At 41.2% G+C, this 20320-nt stretch overlaps 1 long non-coding RNA gene across 1 annotated transcript; it reads right to left on the bottom strand.

Annotated features, from left to right (window-relative positions):
• Window positions 1–4150: 4150 nt before the first annotated feature.
• On the bottom strand, window positions 4151–7093 carry LOC110129790 (uncharacterized). Its single transcript, XR_002311612.2, has 4 exons — window positions 6925–7093; window positions 6605–6690; window positions 5746–5896; window positions 4151–4392 (listed from the first exon to the last, which is right to left on the bottom strand). It is a non-coding gene; the product is annotated as an uncharacterized lncRNA (long non-coding RNA).
• Window positions 7094–20320: the final 13227 nt, after the last annotated feature.

Raw genomic sequence — 20320 nt, 5'->3', positions numbered from 1 at the left:
GTTCTGAATAAGGATGGAGGGATATGTCATGTTCTCAATGAATTGGAGCAAGGCATCATCTCTACTAGGGTGAGGCCAAGAGTGGACTCTCACATACTTCAAACCCCACTCTGCTGGAATATTGCCTTTTTAATACTTTGAGGGCTGTATCCCAGGCTTTTGTTTACCATTTGTTTTCCCAGAAATCAAATTAAAATCTCTCTGGAAAAACTCTTAAAAGTAACATTGTGGATCATTTCCACCTTTATGAGTTTCACAGGACTACACATGAATAGGAGAGTCTATCCTGTAGAAGATTTTGGTAGAAGAAGATTATTGTGTCTCAATTTGGGGCAGTTAAGGTTACCACTGTCTCTCTACTGAAAAGTGACCCACCCAAAGCCAGTAACAGGCTTCCCAGGTGGTGCCAGTGGTAAGGAATCTGCCTGCCAATGCAGGAGACATAAGAGATGCAATTGAACCCAGGTTCAATCCCTGGGTCAGGAAGATCCCCTTGAGGAGCTAATGGCAACCCATTCCAGTATTCTTGCCTAGAAAATCCCATGGACAGAGGAGCCTGGCAGGCTACAGTCTATGGGGTTTCAAAGAGTCAGACATGACTGAAGCGACTTAGCATGCATGCACAAAGCCAGTAAAACCAACAGGAGAGCAGAGGACCCATTGTCACTGATGCAGACTGAGGGGTCTTGTCATACCCTGCAGATTTGGAAGCTCTGAGTTCCAAGTTCGCTTGCACTGAGCGAACCCAACCAGTGATCTAAAGAACTTACATGATGTGAAGTAAATCAGACCAAGCCTAAGAAAACTGAGTTCGAGGACAATATAACAGATCCCCCATCTGGCCCCCCAGCGCGTTGCAGACCCCTGAGAGCAGGGTCTTGGTTTGGTTCTCTGTGGTGTCCCCAGAATCTGGCACATAACAACCTCCTCTCAGGAAACTTTTGTAGACTGACTGATTGCTAATTAAATCAAGTCCAAAGCAATCTTTCTGTAAGCATGAACATGTATCATCACAGTGGTCAAAAAGGAATGGGACTTTTTCATAGGAAAATTGGAATGATCTCAGAGTGATAAATTTTTGAAATGAATTCATTTATAAAATAGTCACCATCTCTGCCTATCTAATTGGCCTTCTGTAAAATGAGACTGGGGGATGGCATTTTTAGTTAGTACCCATACAACACCTGGGGGCACATGCGATAGTTAAAATTTGGCAGGGGAGTGACACCTAAATTTTTCATTCACAGCAACCCTTTTCCTTCCTAGTAGAGAGACAGCATCCTAGAAGATTCTACCAGGCTGTTTAATCTATCTGGATTTTCAACTCCTTGGTAGCAGAGACTGCATCTTATCCCCAAACCTACCCCACTGCTTGACATCTATAGAGTCGATGCTCAGATGATGACCATCAAATGCTTATATAGTCAATGTTTTCTTGCCCAGTAAAGAAACTGGAGCATGGGGGAATTTCAGGAAGCCTCTGATAATAGAAAGTTGGTAAAGTGCACAAAGCTGATTACAAGGGAACATCAGAAAGAATTAAAAGGATTAACAGGATATTGACAAGGATATGCAAGGATGGGAATGATAAAGGACAGAAATGGTAAGGACCTAACAGAAGCAGAAGAGGTCAAGAAGAGGCGGCAAGAATACACAGAAGAACTGTACAAAAAAGTTCTTAATGACCTGGATAACCACAATGGTATGGTCACTCACCTCGAGTCAGACATCCTGGAGTGTGAAGTCAAATGGGCCTTAGGAAGCATTACTACAAACAAAGCTAGTGGAAGTGATGCAATTCCAGCTGAGCTATTTAAAATCCTAAAAGATGCTGCTGTCAAAGTACTGCACTCAATATTTCAGCAAATTTAGAAAACTCGGTAGTGGCCACAGCACTGGAAAGTTCAGTTTTTATTCCAACCCCAAAGAAGTGAAAGTGTTAGCTGCTCAATCATGTCCTACTCTTTGTGACCCTGTGGACTGTAGCCCACCAGGCTCCCCGTCCATGGAATTCTCCAGGTAAGAATACTGGAGTGGGTTGCCCTTCCCTCCTCCAGGCTATCTTCCTGACCTAGTGATCGAACCCATGTCTCTTTCATCTCCTGCATTGGCAGGCATATTCTTTACTGCTGTGCTTTGGAAGCCCTGCCCCCAAAGAACGGTGATGCCAAAGAATGTTCAAACTATCATACAACTGTGCTCATTTCACAGGATAGAAGGGCAATGTTCAAAATCCTTCTAGCTAGGCCTCAGCTGTACATGTACCAATAACTTTCAGATGTGCAAGTTGGATTTAGACAGGGCAAAGGAACCAGAGATCAAATTGCCAACATCCATTGGATCATAGAAAAAGCAAGGGAATTCCAAAAAAATCTACTTCTACTTTATGGACTATGCTGAAGCCTTTGACTGTGTGGATCACAAAAACCTGTGGACAATTCTTAAAGAGATGGGAATACCAGGACATTTTACCTGCCTCCTGAGAAATCTGTATGCAGGTCAAGAAGCAACAGTTAGAACAACAGACTGGTTCAAAATTGGGAAAGGAATACTTCAAGGCTGTATATCGTCACCTTACTTAATTTAACTTATATGCAGAATAAAAAGTATGAAAGTCACTCAGTCCTGTTTGACTCTTTGTGACCCCATTGACTAAACAGTCCATTGAATTCTCCAGGCCAGAACACTGGAATGGGTAGCCGGTCCCTTCTCCAGGGGATCTTCCCAACCCAGGGATCAAAACCAGGTCTCTCACATTGCAAGAGGATTGTTTATCAGCTGAGCCACCAGGGAAGCCCTATGTGTAGAGTATGTCATGCATAATTCTGGGCTTGATGAAACACAAGCTGGAATCAAAACTTCCAGGAGAAATATCAGCAACCTCAGCTATGCGGATGATATCACTCCAATGGCAGAAGGCAAAAAGGAACTAAAGAGCCTCTTGATGAAGGTGAAAGAGGAAAGTGAAAAAGCTGGCTTGAAGCTCAATATTCAAAAAACAAAGACCATGGCATCCAGTTCCATCACTTCATGGCAAACAGATGGGGGAAAAATGGAAACAGTGACAGACTTTATTTTTCGGGCTCCAAAATCACTGTGGATGGTGACTGAAAACTTGTAATTAAAAGATGCTAAAAAAATAATAAAATAAAAGATGCTTGCTCCTTGGAAGAAAAGCTATGACAAAACTAGACAGTGTTCTAAAAGAGCTGAGACATCACTTTGCCAACAAAGGTCTGTATAGTCAAAGCTTTGGTTTTTCCAAGTAGTCATGTATGGATATGAGAGTTGGACTATAAAGAAAACTGAGCACCTAAGAATTGATGCTTTCAAATTGTGCTGTTGGAGAAGACTCTTGAGATTCCCTTGGACTGGAAGGAGATCAAACCAGTCAATCCTATAGGAAATCAACCCTGAATAATCATTGGAAGGACTGATGCTGAAATTGAAGCTCCAATACTTTGGTCACTTGAGGCAAAGAGCAGACTCATTGGGAAAGACCGTGATGCTGGGAAAGATTAAAGGCAAAAGGGGAAGGGGGCAGAAGAGGATGAAATGGTTGGATAGCATCACCAACACAATGGACACGAGTTTGCACAAACTCCAGGATTTAGGGAAGAACAGGGAAGCCTGGCATGCTGCAGTCCATGGGGTCACACAGAGTTGGTCACACAACTTAGTGACCAAACAACAACAGGATATTGACAAAGAGAGCAACACCCAAGGAGAATAACTAGAACATTAAGTAGGTGCTGCTGGTTCCCTGGCAGTCCAGTGGTTAGGAATTTGAATTTTCATTACTGAAGGCCCAGGTTTGATCTCTAGTTGGCAAACAAAGATCCCACAACTCACATGGCAAAATAAATAAGCTAATGCATCCCACAACTCAAACAATTCCACAAGGACTTTGTCTTGAGGCAATTCTCATAGTTTGGGATGTGAAAAAGTACTTTATGTATACTTCTCATTAAAAAAAAAACATGTAAAGAAACGTAACCAGGCCTTGAGTAAGCACTTATACTATCAAGATGTTGAATAGATTCTGATTTATATGAAAGGATATAGAGTAAGAAGTTAGGTCTTACAGGACTTCAGAGAACACAGAAGGTAGAGCTCCCAGTTTTAAAAAGCTTACACATTATACTTTTTTTTTTTTTGGCCTGTTGAGGTACTTTATTTGCACAGATGTTTTACATCCTTAGCGAAAGAATCACAGGATTTTCCCTCCTGTGTGTTTTTGTCTTGCTTCTTCATGGTCCATGATGCAAGTCGAGGCTGTCAGTACAGTGAAACCAAACTGATACGACAGGAGCAGGTCATTCTGCCCTTTTTCTAGATCTCTGAGATGCACATCAAATCTGGGGCTGATCACTCCACATTTGCTTCGCCTGCCTGTAAGATTCCCAACAATTTTCCCAACTCTGTGATCATCAGTGATTTCAAACTCGGCAATACAACCATGCTTCACCATCATAATTAGAAACCAGATGATGACTTTGGAGGACAGACTAATAAGAACCTGGGGTTTGCCTCTCTTGCTGGCATTGTTGGTACCCTTGAGAGCATCAGCCAGACCTTCCTCCGTACCATGATGGCAGTATGGAAAGATGGCGGAAAGCTACGCTTTTTCCTTAACAATAACCTGGACCAAGTGTTATAGCAAGAAATAATAATAATCAGGGATTATTATCTGCTCAGATAACTGATATGTATAATTATATATATAGTCTTTAAATATCTAAAATATCATGTTATATACAAATATATATTACAAACATTATTTCTCTTTCATAAACCAAGTCACAGATTAAAACTCCATAGGTAAACAACAAGGTCCTACAATATAGCACAGGGAACTATACTCAATATCCTGTGATAAACCATACGGAAAATAATATGAAAAAGAATGTGTATATATATATACATATATATATATATATATATATATATATATATCACTGAATCACTCTGCTGTGCAGCAGAAATGAACACAACACTGTAAATCAATACTTGAATAAAATAAATTTTTAAAATAAAAATTCAAATAAAGGAAATCAACCTTGAATATTTACTGGAAGGGCTGAAGCTGAAGCTCCAATACTTTGGCCACCTGAGGCAAAGAGCTGACTCATTTGAAAAGACCCCGATGCTGGGAAAGATTGAAGGCAGGAGGAGAAGGGGACAACAGAGGACGATATGGTTGGATGGCATCACGGACATGAGTTTGAGCAAGCTCTGGGAAATGGTGAAGGACAGGGAAGCCTGGCATTCTGCAGTCCATGGGGTTGCAAAGAGCTGGACATGACTGAGCAACTGGACAACAACAAAAACCCACAAATATATTGTCATCTTATAATAGGAATGGAGGGATTTACTACTTTCAAATGAGTAAGGCTTAAAGTCATCATACTGAATGCTGCCAAAAAATCTCCAGCTCCTCTCAGAACCCACTCATCCCATTATAACTATAAAGTGGACCCATTATTAATGACTGTATTTTCATTCTTGTAGGGCAATGAATCTCACCTGTTGAGGTGCATGAATGCTTCAAGGAGCTCATGAAAGGTGTGGACCTTTCTCCCAAGAAAAATGCTTATATATTTTACTTCATTGTAGATGAATTTTGTTTGCAAAGATCCACTACTTCAAAGATGTATAGCTGTGTTTTTCATGCAAAAATTAATGCATACTTCCTGAAATAAAAATTGAACTAAACTAAAATTCACAAACAAAAGAAAATCTTACCTCTGCTCACATTTCAGCAAGCAGCTGAATTTTGTTTGGCCTTGAATAAGAAGATGAAATTATAATGAGGTCCTGGTTACAGTGATGTTCATGTCGAGGTAATGTTTGACGTCTATTCAATTTTGGCTTTTCTTTTTGATGGCCGTAATGACTGAAAATCCCAATACACAAAAATCTGATGAGGTGTTCAAAGTCAGAGTTCCACAGTTCATTTTGAAAAAGGCCTGGGACCTGGGATCCTTTACTGCTTTGCTGCAATGCTTGTACCTGGACAAACATCTCCTCAAGCAACAAAATGCTAAGAAATCATAAGAGACTAAAAATAATTATGTGTATGCACAGTTGGGGCAAGTTCTGGACAAAAGATACACAGAGACCAAAAAAAAAAAAACAAAACACAACTGCCAGACTGCACATGACCCCTGCACACAATGGCACCAAAGGAGCAGGCAAATCACCTAAATCACCCCTCCAGCCCGACCTCTGGACACATTCCCACCCTCACCCTATGTAAGGAATCAGCTCACCTCTCCTTGGGGAGTGAGCAAAGAAACTTGTTTTTTGTTCTTCTTCCCCCACTGCTGCAGCAGGGACCCCAAGAAAGCCTTGCCTGAACTTTTTGTCTGGTCTTTGATCAATTTCTATTGATCAAGGAGGCCAAGAATCCTGGTCAGTAACAACTGTGTCAGAAGAGCCCAGGCTTACATCAATTCCTAAGATTCCAGGAAACCCCAATTCTCTGAATTGAATTAATGCCACATCATCTCCTTTGTCTGTGAGGTGACTTTAGGAAACTCTGCATCCTTGTTATTATCCTCAATAATTTTTTTTTAAAAGGAGACAAATCATAAGCAGAGACCTTAGGGCTTAGGAGCATCTGGATTTCTCATCCCCTGGTTCTTTACTCCCCTCGTTCACAGTCCCTCAATCCTGCTGGCTTCCATACTTGAAAGTGAAAAACAGTGACAGTCAGTCATGTCTGATTCTTTGCAGCCCCATGGACTGTAGTCCACCAGGCTCCTCTGTCCGTGGGATTTCCCAGGCAAGAATACTGGAATGGGTAGCCATTTCATTCTCCCAGGGGATCTTCCCGACCCAGAGATCAAACCCCGCAATGGCAGGCGGATTCTTTACCACTGAGCCACCGTGAGTCCTTGTCTATTCCCACCCATCAACAACCTTCTCCACACAACGGTGTTTCTAAGCAACAGCCAAAGAGGATCCCAAATCTACTGCAGCCAAACAGAAGGACAACAACCCGAGTGTGGTCTGCACCATTTCCCCCGGAAGCTCCGTTAACAGCGTGGTTGGGTTTTGTAATAAATGGCTCCCTTATGAGGCCATTATGAGCACACCAGGTGGGCTGGCCTTTCGCTAATCCCGTTTGTTCCTATGAAAGAACACGTTCCAAGTTCCACACAACCCATAAACACTGGCTTTGGTAGCACCATGTGTTCAGAGCTCAGGCACTGCTTGCAGAGGAAGCCACACTTGAACCTGACATGAGTTTCACCCTCTTAAGTTTTAATAGAACAGGGCAGAGATCCAAGTATATTTTATTCCTATGGGAATAAATACATGATTTACGCCTATTCACAGCCCAATCGTCAGACACAGACGTTAACATATTTTAAAGTTTAAAATTAAAAATGGAAGGTAAGAGGAATTCACACTCTGGAAGTGCACTTAAGCCCTTCAAATATTTTATCAAAATCTTTACAAGAAATTTGACTGATCACAAAGAAATCTTAGCAGTAAGTTTTCATTTCATTTCATACTCTATTCAATACTCTGTAATGACCTATATGGGAATAGAAGCTAAAAAACAGTGGCTATGTGTATACGTACAGCTGATTCTCTTGGCCATACAGCAGAAACGAATGCAACATCGTAAATCAACTAGCGCTCAGTCACGTCTGACTCTTTGGGACCCCATGGACTGTAGTCCACCAGGCTCCTCTGTCTTAGGATTATCCCCATGAGAGTAATGGAGTGGGTTGCCATTTCCTCCTCCAGGGGATTTTCCCGACCCAGGGACTGAACCTGTGTCTTCGGCATCTCCTGGATTGCAGGTGGATTCTCTACCACTGAACCACCAAGGGAGCCTGTAAAATCAACTATACTCCAATAAAAATTAAAGAAGGAAGATAAGGGCTTCCCTGGTGACTCACTGGTGAAGAATTCACCTGTCAATGCAGGGACACAGGTTCAATCCCTGGTGCCGGGAAGATCCCACATTCCGTGGAGCAACTAAGCCTGTGTGCTAGAAATATTAAGCCTGTGGTCCAGAGTCTGGGAACTGCATCTACTGAAGCCTGAGTTGCCTGAGAGCCCATGGTCCACAACAAAGAGAAGCCACCACAATGAAAAGCCAGTGCACCACAACTGGAGAGTAATCCCCGCTTGCCGCAACTAGATAAAAGCCCACACAGCAGTGAAGAGTCAGCACAGCCAAAAATTAATTAATAAGTAAATAAGGAAGGCAAAGGCTTCTAACCATCTGTTTTTTCACTGCTAGCCAGACCTCTATTTTCTCAACATTTTGTTTTAAGAGCAGACTGGAGAGCTGCCATATTCACTGTGTTATCCTACAGGGCCCTCCTGGGCCAACCAAGCTAACAGGGAAGCTGAAAACACTGTGATTTGTCTCAGATTAGAGACAACTGCCATCTCTCCAGACTGCCATCTCCCCAATGTGGTCAAAGTTGAGCCTTGCTATGCAACAACTGATTCCTGATTAGCTTTGGCCTTGTGTCCTCAGAGGCTAAAACCTCGGTGGAACATTAAGTTGGACACAGAGAGAATGTCCTTGGAAGGGTGGGTGCACAGTCAGCCAGAATGCAACTTCCTGTGTGCTTTCAGGTCCTAATGCACAGCTAGTATCCCCACTCTTAGCAGTTAATGAGAACGAAGCCGCTGTGTCAAAACTGTCTAATGTGTGATTAATTGAAGACACACAGGCTGACGTGTTGCCTCTCGCATTATTACAATATAGTGGTGTTTTCTGGTCTCACCAGTGGCACAAATCTTCATCACAGCAAGATCTCTGTGTTTGGGGTGGCAAATCTCCAGAACAGTGTTGTTTGGCAAAAACAGGCGTGTTTTTAGCAACAAAATCCAAGACAATTGTGTACTACAACATGAACCCAGCTGAGTGAGGGCCAATTAACTGAGCATCTGGTACATCTGGGCCCAAGTTATTAACCAGTCTTGATTGCCTTCACGTGTAAAACAAATGAATCTACCACGGTCTAGGTGTATTTTACTTTATTTTTTCCCACATAAGTCAGAGATTCAAATTTGTCTGCAAATGTTCTCTGGGCATTCAAAGTCCTCTGGATAATTCAGTGGGGGAGTTGTTTGTTTCTTTTTTTTTTTTTAATCTTCTTAAATATTTAGGTTTATATGCCTAATATAAGCAATTATTTGTGTCGGATAGCATGTTTTTGAATGAAACAGAAAGAACCTACAAGTCAAAGTGACTTCAACATTAAAGAGTATTTAGGGCTCACTCACCTGAAATGTCAATGAGTGAGGATGACGTCAGACATGGTGCAGTCAGAACTTGAGCTCCATGAATCCAAGTTTTCAGTTCCTCCTCCAGAATGGGGGCCAACAGAGACTGGAGTTAGGTACCACCTCCTCCTACCCTGGAGGAGAAAGCAAGTGTCTCACCTCGCGTCTATAGTTCTATAAACCAATCACGTCAGCTATTAGAATGATAGGCACTGATTGGCTTATGCCCGAGGTATGAGCTCCTTCCCAACCTATCATGTGGCCAGAAAGATACAAGGGGGCTGTTAAATTATGCCAATCTATCCGAGGAATTCCTGCTGGGTTCATCCCACCTGAAACACCTGAATACTCTGCAGAGGGGTGGGGAGGTTCACGGTTCACTATAGAAATAGGAAAGAGAGGTAGTGCATGCTACAAAAGCAAATATTGAGTGCGAACTGCACCATTTTCTTTAAAGAAAAGAGCCGCTTTTTCTTTTTATAATTGTCATTAGACATTACAGATATTTTTTAGAAGCAGCATATTTTTTAAGAGTAGAAAGAGCAAGATAGAAATCAGACAGTATTTACGCAAAAGAACAATTTTATCAATATTATCATGGTTAGGAATCCAAGTGTTCTGGAATCTGAGAATCTCCAGGGACTACCCTGGTGGCTTAGCGGTGGAGAGTCTGCCTGCCAAAGCAGGAGACACGGATTCGATCCTTGGTCCTGGAGGATCTTACATGCCCAAGGGCAACTGAGCCTGTGCGCTTGAGCCCAGGAGCCACAACTTCTGAAGCCTGCGCACCCTAGAGCCCATGCTCCACAGCAAGAGAAGCCACTGCAATGAGAAGCCCACAGCATAGCAACTAGAGAGTGGCCCCCCACTCACCGCACCTAGAGAAAACCTTGTGCAGCAGCAAAGACCCAGCACAGCCAAAAAAAAACCATAAACAAATAAAATCACTCAAAGAAAATAATTGTATCTCCATCACTAACTAGCTGTCTGATGTTGGGTAAGTCATTTGGCATCTATGTCTCATAAGTGAGAATAACAATTAGCATCTCCATCATCAGGACTAATGAAAACATTCATTCAAGTAACTCTCCTAGCAGTAATAAGTGCGCCATGAAGCTATCCATCCTTCAGAACGTGGCTTCTATGGGCAGGGACCTCACTTGCCTTATTTACTGCTCTAAGCTCAGTGACTGGTGCTCAATAAACACTTGCAAATGAATCTCCTTTGCTCTAACTCTCAACACCAGAATAAAGGAGAGGAAAGAGTTAAAGAAGTTAGGGGCCAGTACAGCTGGAGCCAGGTCTTGGTTGGCGGCCAGCACGAAAATCCAGGAGGAATGGGGTTTGGAGTTGTAGATCCACTTTGACTGCTGTTGGAACACTGCAGCTGACAGGGTCTGGAAGAGAAGAGAGTGAAGTGTTTGCTAAATCCCACAGCACAGGCTTTTTTTTTTTTTTTTTTTTTCCTTTCTTTTTGAGCCTGAGAAGCAAAAAGTGAAACTGGATCATCTGGTTTAGTAACATAATCGTAAAATAAAATGAAAAATCTGGGAGTTTCTCTGTGGGAAAAAAAGAACAAGAGGATTCAAAGGAAAAAAAAGACAATAGAGGATTCAACCCCAATCATCTAAAAGCAAATATTGTTTTCTGGGATTTTCAGAGGTCGTCTACAGAAAGAGAAAAAAATTACAAGAGGAGGAATAAAACTGTGAAGATGTTTCAAATATGGGGACTCACATGGATCTTTAAAATATACCTACAGGAATTCCTTACTCATACAGATAAACATGCTCAATCTATGCTGGTCCTCCCCTGCCTCATCTGCTGGCTTCCTGCCAAGATGTGGCAGAATACTGACTGCAAAAAGGGGTCCCGTTTTGTGAGAAGAAACAAAACTAAGCTAAGCTCTGTTCCCAAGATAAGTGAATACTCACTTTGGAATATTCAGAGAAACAATATAAGACAGAAGTCATATGGAAGATATAACAAAAACACCGTTTTGCATATTTGTTTAAAATAGACCTTTAAAAATATTTATTTGGCTATGCCAAGTCTTAGTTGTGGCATGTGGGATCTAGTTGCCTGACCAGGGATCAAACCTGGACCCCCTGCTTTGGGAGCACAGAGTCTTAGCCACTGGACCACCAGGGAATTCCTTTAAATAGACTTTTCATTTAGGATAGTTTTATATTTACAGAAAACTTACCAAATACATAAATATCTAGGCAGTTTCCATATATATCCTGTACCTAGTATCCCCTGCTACTGATCAAGCATGAGTTTGATACATTTGTCAGGACCAATGAACCAATATTGACGCATGGTTATTAACTGAAGCTCATACCTTATTCAGATGTCTTCAGTTTTTACCTAGCCCTTTGTCTGCTACAAGATTCCATCCAGAGTGCCACATCACATTTAGTCATCAAGTCTGCTTAGGATCCATTAAACTGTGACAGTTTTAGACTTTGCTTCATTTGGGTGACCTTGACACTTTGGAGAAATCTGGTCAGGTGTTTTGTAAACTGTCCCTCAATTTGGGTTTTTCTGATGTTTTTCTTTTGATATGACAGGAATTTTAGTTTGGAGGAGGAAGACAAGTGCTGTTCTTACCAGGTCATATTGAGGATATGTTATTAGCTTGACTTACCACTGATGATGTCAATCTTCTGTACCATTACACCATTTCCATGTTATGTCTTTGGAAGAAAGTCATCAAACCATGTGTAGGGAGCTATGCTCTACCTCCTCAAGGGGACAGTGTCCATATAAATTTTTTTTTTAAAGTTTCTAATGTATAGGTGTTTGTCTCTTCTTTCCACTTATTTGTTTGCTCAATCATTTACATTGGTATGGACTTGTATTAGTCTACTAGCACTGCCTTAACAGTGCCTGGCAGCTTAAAAAAATAGGAATTCATTTTCTCACCATCCTGATGGCTAGAAGTCTAAGATCAGTAGGATTGTTTCCTAATGAGACCTCTCTCCTTGGTTTGCAGATGGCTGCCTTCTCACTGCATGCTCACGGTGCACATTCTGAGGGAGAAAGATTTCTGATATCTCCTCCTCTTAAAAGGGCACTAGTCCTTTTGGAGTAGGGCCCCATCCTTATGATCTCATTTAGGCTTATTTACTTCCTTAAAGGCCCTATTTCAAAATATAGTATCACTGGGGATTAGGGCTTCAGCAATAATTTTTCTTTGTGGGGGGGGGGATATAATTCAGGCCTCATACCTCAGGGCTCATAATGATTTACTTTACCCCTTGAGTTATAATACAATACTATATTACTTATTTTGCTTTTCAAGTCACCTTTGGGAGCTCTTTCAGTTGTTTCTTGCCTCCCCTTGATAAACTCCATTAGTTTGGTTTCTGAGTACTTCCTTATTTTCTTGTAGATATCCCAGGTTAATCTTGTCTATTACCTGCTCCCAGGATTAGCTGTTTCTCCAAACACCCTAGTTCCTTCTATTGGAGAATGGTATTAGAAACCCACATCTGCTGCCTGGGTTTGCTTGTTGCTACTGGGTATTGTTGCCTTTAGGCCCTCTCACTTCTTTTAGTGCTTCCTTGTATTGATTTTTCAAAGAATCTGATATAGTGTCTTATCCCAAACCTAGAAAAGAGAAATAGATTGATAGAAAAAGTAAGTTCTGGGGAATCAGACATCCTGTGATTTACCCTCAGGTAAATTACCCTGTGATTTTCACTACATACCTCCTGCAAGTAAATTCTTGCAAGTTACTTAACCCCATCAAATTTAGGTTTCCTTCTTTTTATTTATTTGCTTTCTTAAATATGTATTTACTTATTTTGCTGAGCTGGGTCTTAGTTGAGGCATCTGGGATTGTTAGCTATAGCATGTGGGATCTAATTCCCTGATCAGGGATTGAACCCAGGCACCTTGCATTGGGAACGTGGAGTCTTAGCCACTGACCACCAGGGAAGTCCCTAGGTTTCCTTATTTTTAAAATGGAATATTTAAAAATATGGTAAGGGAGTTCCCTGGTGCCTAGTGGTTAGGATTCCAGGCTTTTACTGCCTTGGCCTGGGTTCAATCCCTTATCAGGGAACTGAGATCCGACAAACCATGGGACCAAAATCATTAAATAATAATAATAATAATATGTTAAAAGAGATTATGTACATAAAGGGCAAGGCAAAACATAAAGCTCATGACCAATAAATATTAATAACCCCTTAGCATAAATAGGCCACTTATTATGTCTGCAATTTGGACTTCTGAGCAAGAGATAATTGTTTTGCAAAATATTTTTCTCCACATGCAGAATCCAATGCAAGAATCAGTTGACTTATTTATAAAGATTCTCTCCTGTATCTCAAACTATTGTTGTTCTTCAGTCACTAAGTTGTGTCCAACTCTTTGCAACCCCATGAACTGCAGCATGCCAGGCTTTCCTGTCCTTCACTGTCTCCCAGAGTTTCCTCAAACTCACGTCCATTGGATCAGATGCCATCCAACCATTTGTCTGACACTTCCTTCTCCTCTTGCCCTCAATCTTTCCCAGCATCAGCATCCTTCCCAAAGAATTGGTTCTTCACATCAGATGGCCAAAGTATTGGAGCTTCAGCTTCAGCATCAGTGCTTCCAATGAACACCCAGGACTGATCTCCTTTAGGATGGACTGGTTTTATCTCCTTGCTGTCCAAGGGACTCTCAAGAGTCTGCTCCAGCACCACAGTTCAAAAGCATCAGTTCTTCAGCACTCAGCCTTCTTTATAGTCCATTAACCCATTTAGTCCTCACAAATCTATATGATTTGCTGTTTGTATCTTCATTTTACAGTTGGGGAAACCTAGGCACAGAGATGGTAAGTAACTACCCACTGTTTCTACATGTATCAGCAGCACTGGTTTCTAAACAGAATCACAGTATGATTGAGCTGACAGCAATGATTAGAGTTCAAGAGAGAAATGTTAACTGTGTTTAAAGCTAATCTCTCTTCTCCCAAGAATGAGATGCAACTGAATGAGGCCACCCTGTGACTAAGGGCTAAACAGCAATCTTAATATCACTATAAAAAGAATTAAATTTTAGAGACTTTCTCTCCCTGGGATTACCAGTATTTACAGGATTTGGTATGAAAATCTGTAGTGGCACAAGTTTTTCAAGGATTTCATAGGAAATCACTCTAACATCTATTTTGAACAAGTCCTCCTTGCAAACCAGTAGAAAAATGGCTAAGTTTAATCCATTTGGTTTAGTTTTCTCCTTCCAGAAATGCTGCTTGGCATCTTTCTTTTTAACTTTATAAGAGTGTTTTAGCTTTCATCTGCTGGTTTTAATTTAACTTGTCATATTTCTATTTTTTTGTGCATGTGCCCAGAGGGCTTTGGGAAAAGGACACATTTTTTAATAAGTCAAAACAATAAGAGCCAGAAAGGTCAACTTTAGTCAATTAGTCACGTTTCAAGCAATCTAAGCAAAAGACAAGAAATTCACTTCCAACCTTCAGATTGTTCTTGCAGACTGCTAGCCCTGGAAACAGACTAGGGCACTGCTGCACAGAGAGACTTAAAGTGGTCAAGGCCATGAGCACGGATGACTCACAGTCATGGTAAGCAGGAGGCTCCCTTATGTAAGTTACACAGATGACAAAATGCACAGATACCACAGGAGGCTTGTTTTACACGGGCACCAAAAGTCTTAACTTGATTCCATATCTCAGTTACAATCTGCTAAGATTGAACTTCTCTTAGTCAGGGACACTGAGGGACACCAAGCCATAAGGTCCCATGTTTTCCAGATCTGGTGAGCAGTGGAGCAACCACATCTGTTTTAAAAAGTTACATCATGAATAGTCCATTATTCTTTGGTGGATCATGTGGCTGTGTTCTTATTTGAAGGAAAATGATCTCCTAAGAGCTTCCCTACACCCATTCTTCTTTAACCACAGCCTATTAGTTCTGCTCCTGGCACTATTCTAGTTAATTATATTCTCATCAGGTTGGCATCTCCTCACTAGAACATAAGCTTCAGGAAAGGAAGAACTATAGCTCTTAAATTCACAATTATATCTCCAGGGCTGGCACTGTAAATAAGACACAGTTGGTGCTCATATCTATTGATGGGATAAAAATAAGGAATAAGCAAATAACAAAGTTAGATAGGGCTGATGAAATTGAGCAGAATATAGTCCTTGCATGAGTGATACTGAAATCTGGTTTGGATTTTGCAGTTAGCTGGGAAAATATGAGGCCTAGTTTCTATGGGCAAATTCCTTCCCTTCCTCCCTTTTTCCTTCTTTCTTTCCTTCCATCCTCTGTGGCTCTTTTCTTCTTTTTCCCTTTCACCTGATTTGCAAAGTACCACAAGGAAATAAAGATGGTGGTAAATGTGGGGGAGACCAACTCAAATTTGGGAACTTTGTAATGAAAAGTTCATCTAAATTGTTTGAGACTAAATCATTTTCTCATAAGAAAATCCCACACACTTTAACAGGATCACAGACACTAGAGGGCAGTCCTAGACACCCTCATGACATCTTCCAGCCTTGGAATAAACATAGCAACCTACTCTAGGGTTTAAATCACGTTCAGATCACCAATCAGGTGCTCCAGCCTTCACCTCCTCCCATAGGTGGAGGACGCGTTCATGACGTCCCCACCTATTTGTAGGAGATCTTTGGAGTCCTTTGTCCTCCTCCAAAGGCTGAATGAAGAGTATTAGGAGGCCACAGCTGCTGTCTGCCCCTGAAGCCTACAACTATTATTCTTGTCCCTGGTCCATGGAGGTGCCTGTAGTACCGTGTTCACAAAAGCCTCTCGTTTCAAGTCCTGATCAATGGGGTGAAGATTTGTGTCCAGCACTCCACCCCACCTCCAAATTCACATGTTGGAATCCTAACCTCCACTGTGATAGTATTAGGAGGTGGGACTTTGGGAGGCCATGAGGGCAGAGCCCTATGATGGAATTAGTGCCTTATCAAAGGAGCCTCAGAGAACTCTCTAAACCCCTTTATGCCATATGGGAATACAATAAGAAGTTGGCAGTCTGCAACCTGGAGAGGCCTTTTGTGAGAACTCAACTGTGCGGCCATCTTGATCTTGAACTTCTGGTCTTCAGAAGTGAGAGGAATAAATTTCTGTTTTTAATAAGCCATCCAGTCTATGGTATTTACTTTCAGATACCTGAACGAATGAAGACACAAGGGAGGAGAATGCTCACTTCTCATCTTAAGTGATTCTCTTTCCCTGGGACCAGAGTAGTGAGGCCCTGCACCCCAACACCTCATTGAAATTTAATAATAATAATGCCAATCTAATATATTCCTTTGGCACTGGACTGAAACATAAGCTCTTGGGAAACTGGACTTCCCCATTGCCAGATTCCAAATTTACAACTAAGATGTTGTGAATTTCTCCCCCTGGAAGTTTGCCTTAGTCACTATGGCCAACCCATCAGATGCGTGTAGGTTTTTCAAGATTCTGGAGTGAACTGGCCCTGATTAAAATCTGTAAATCAAGATCCTTCATATAAACTCAACTGCCAGGGGTCTGTGACTCTCAGGAAGATTTATCTCCAGATGTCAGGGCTCTGGAAGAGCATCATTGGCCTCATTTACCTTCCTTTTTTTAGAGGCAGAACTGTTTTTATTTATTTTTATTTTTGTTTAAAGCAGAGTTGTATTTAAAAGGCTCATTCTAAAAAGAGATCAAGTCAGAGTCTGGTTTTGACTAGTGGGAATTTTCCTTCAGCTAAACCAACTGTTGACTGTGCTTGAAGAGCGGCCAACACGGGGGCCACGGGCTGCAGCACTTTTAACTTAAAAGTGGCTTATAAAGTCATGAAAGGAAATCATAAAGAGAATTACAAACAAAATTATCAAAAAGAAAAAAAAAGATTTTACTATACTGAGATTCACCCTCCAGGGACCAGACATAGGAAATTTGCAGACATAAGCTTATGCTAGCAGAGACACTTGACAGATTTAAGAGTTGTTTGCCCAACGTAAGTTTAATTGACCAGTTTATACTAATAGGTAGTTTCTAATACTGCACAAACACTGAGACCAGTGGGCAAAAAACAAAAACAAACCAAATAAACCTTTGAGATCACCTCAACTACCACAGATACAAGAAGAGATTGAAAACCTGCCTTCCATTGGGTGCTTCCTTTTTAAAGCTGATGGAATCTTCAAGAGCATATTATTTTTACCTGGGCTTATTTTGTAAATGGTTTAAATAACATATTGAAATTGTGGTGTATTAATGAAATAATCAGGTATGGACTCTCTTCGCCCTTGATTTAGAGGCAAGGTCACTTTTTTTTGGGGGGAGGGGAGGCTATTTTTTTAGACACGCCACACAGCATAAGGTTCCCCAACCAGGAACTGAACCCATGCCCCCTGTAGTGGAAGCATCATGACTTAAACCGCTGGACCACCAAGGAAGTCCCAGAATCATTTTTTATCATATAAGGAAATAGATTTAAACATAGTGGGGAACAGTAATTGGTTATTAAGTAACAAATATATTTGATCTTCTGTTAAGAATATGCACTAATGGTTAAATGTTACAGCATCTCTATTTTTAAATATATTGTACATGGCTACAACCCAGAGAGCATTTTTTTTTTCCTGTGGTACTCTTTACTTATTTATTTTTGGAAAGTTTGGGCCAAATCTGTTCCATCTTTGACCTTTGGGTTCTTTTCTTTTCTGTTTAGGGAAACAACTATGTATACCTTTCTCAGCATTAAATATACACACATACTCACATGCATGATAAACAATTACCAGACATGATTTTCTGATAAATAAATCAGTGCTAGAAGATCTTTAAAATGTCAAACTTCTCATTCAGTGTAAGACCTGTCATTGTCCATGTGTTCCTCTGACAGTACCCCAGGTTTTACTGATTGGCGTGGTTCCCATGTGTCAGAATAGTGAAATGTACAAGACACCTATTCAGACCTATCCTGTCCCTGAAATTATTACAGTTTTTTTTTTCTCTAGCTTCTTGAGAGATTTATTCTTCTTCCAGGTTTTTGGTCTCCTAGGGGAGGTCAAAGAGCTTCGAGTTAGATTGCTTTTCCTTCACTCTTTGAATACCAAGTGGAAACAGTGACAGACTTCATTTTCTTGGGTTCCAAAGTCACCATAGATGGTGACTGCAGCCATGAAATTAAAAGATGCTTGCTCCTTCGAAGAAAAGCTATGTCAAACCTAGACAGCATATTAAAAAGCAGGGACATCACTTTGCCAACAAAGGTCCATATCATCAAAGCTATGGTTTTTCCAGTAGTCATATACGAATGTGAGAGTTGGACCATAACAAAGGCTGAGTGCTGAAGAACTGATGCTTTTGAACTTTGGTGTTGGAGTAGATTCTTAAGAGTCTCTTGGACAGCAAGGAGATAAAACCAGTCCATCCTAAAGGAAATCAACCCTGAATATTCATTGGAAACACTGATGCTGAAGCTGAAGCTCCAATAGTTTGGCCAACCTGATTCAAAGAGCCAACTCGTTGGAAAAGATCCTGATGCTGGGAAAGACTGAAGGCAGGAGGAGAAGGGGACGACAGAGGATGAGATGGTTGGATGGCATCACTGACTCAATGGACGTGTGTTTGAACAAACTCTGGGAAACAGTGAAGGACAGGGAATCGTGTGTGCTGCAGTCCACGGGGTCACAAAGAGTAAGATATGACTGAGCGAGTGAACAACAACGACCAAACCCTTTGCCATGACCTCTTATAAAAGTACACAGCTGCTATCAGGACTCGCAAACATGCTCAAAGTGCCAGACCAGAAGAGCTTAATACTTCAGAAAGGTGACTTCTCATTTTTGCCATAATTTACAAAGATATGCTTATAGACTGAATCGCCTGAGGAACTGGTTTTAGCATCTGAGAGTTCTAGGTTCAAATCACACCACTGGGGCTTCCCTGCTGGCTCGGTGGTAAAGAATCCACCTGCTGATGCAGGAGATGTGGGTTCAATTCCTGGTCCAGGAAAATTCCACATGCTGCACAGCAACTAAGCCCCTGCACCACAACTATTGACACTGTGCTCTTGAGCCTTCAGAGCAGGTAACCCACCCACCTTCAGAGCAGGTCCACCCACCCTAGGGCCGATGCTCTGCAATGAGGAGCCCATGCTCCGCAACTAAAGAGTATCCTCTTCTTGCTACAACTAGAGAAAAACTGGTATGGCAATGAAGCCCCAGCACAGCCAAAAATAAATAAATAGAAATTATTTTTAAAAAATAACACCACTTACTTGCTCTGTAAATTTGTGTATGCTGTACTTCTCTGAACCTTAAGGCCCTCATCTGTACAGTGGAAAGTGACGCTGTATAAAATGTAGGCTTATTGTATAAATCAATAACAAGTGTGTTTTAGAAGAAAGGAACAAGTATATGAATCCAATTATGTGGTGATATAATACAATATAACTGGCTGTATTGGCAATATAATAAGGCTGTGAATTGTCACCCTGCTTATTCAACTTATATGCAGAGTACATCATGCAAAATGCCGGGCCAGATGAAGCACAAGCTGGAATCAAGAATGCCGGGAGAAATATCAATAACCTCAGATATATAGATGACACCACCCTTATGGCAGAAAGTGAAGAAGAACTAAAGAACCTCTTGATGAAGGTGAAAGAGGAGAGTGAAAAAGTTGGCTTAAAACTCAACATTCAGAAAACTAAGATCATGGCATTCGGTCCCATCACTTCATGGCAAATAGATGGGGAAACAATGCAAACAGTGACAGACTTTCTTTTCTTGGGCTCCAAAATCATTGCAGAAGGTGACTGCAGCCATGAAATTAAAAGATGCTTGCTCCTTGGAAGGAAAGCTATGACCAACCTAGATAGCATATTAAAAAGCAGAGACATTACTTTGCCAACAAAGGTCCGTCTAGTCAAGGCTATGGTTTTTCCAGTAGTCATGTACGGATGTGAGTGTTGGACTCTAAAGAAAGATGAGTGCCAAAGAATTGATGCTTTTGAACTGTGGTGTTGGGAAAGACTCTTGAGAGTCTCTTGGACTGCAAGGAAATCCAACCAGCCCATCCTAAGGGAAATCAGT

Source organism: Odocoileus virginianus, chromosome 9, assembly GCF_023699985.2.
Source record: "Odocoileus virginianus isolate 20LAN1187 ecotype Illinois chromosome 9, Ovbor_1.2, whole genome shotgun sequence".
Classification (NCBI taxonomy): domain Eukaryota; kingdom Metazoa; phylum Chordata; class Mammalia; order Artiodactyla; family Cervidae; genus Odocoileus; species Odocoileus virginianus.
This window is presented reverse-complemented; position numbering and strand designations above follow the sequence as displayed.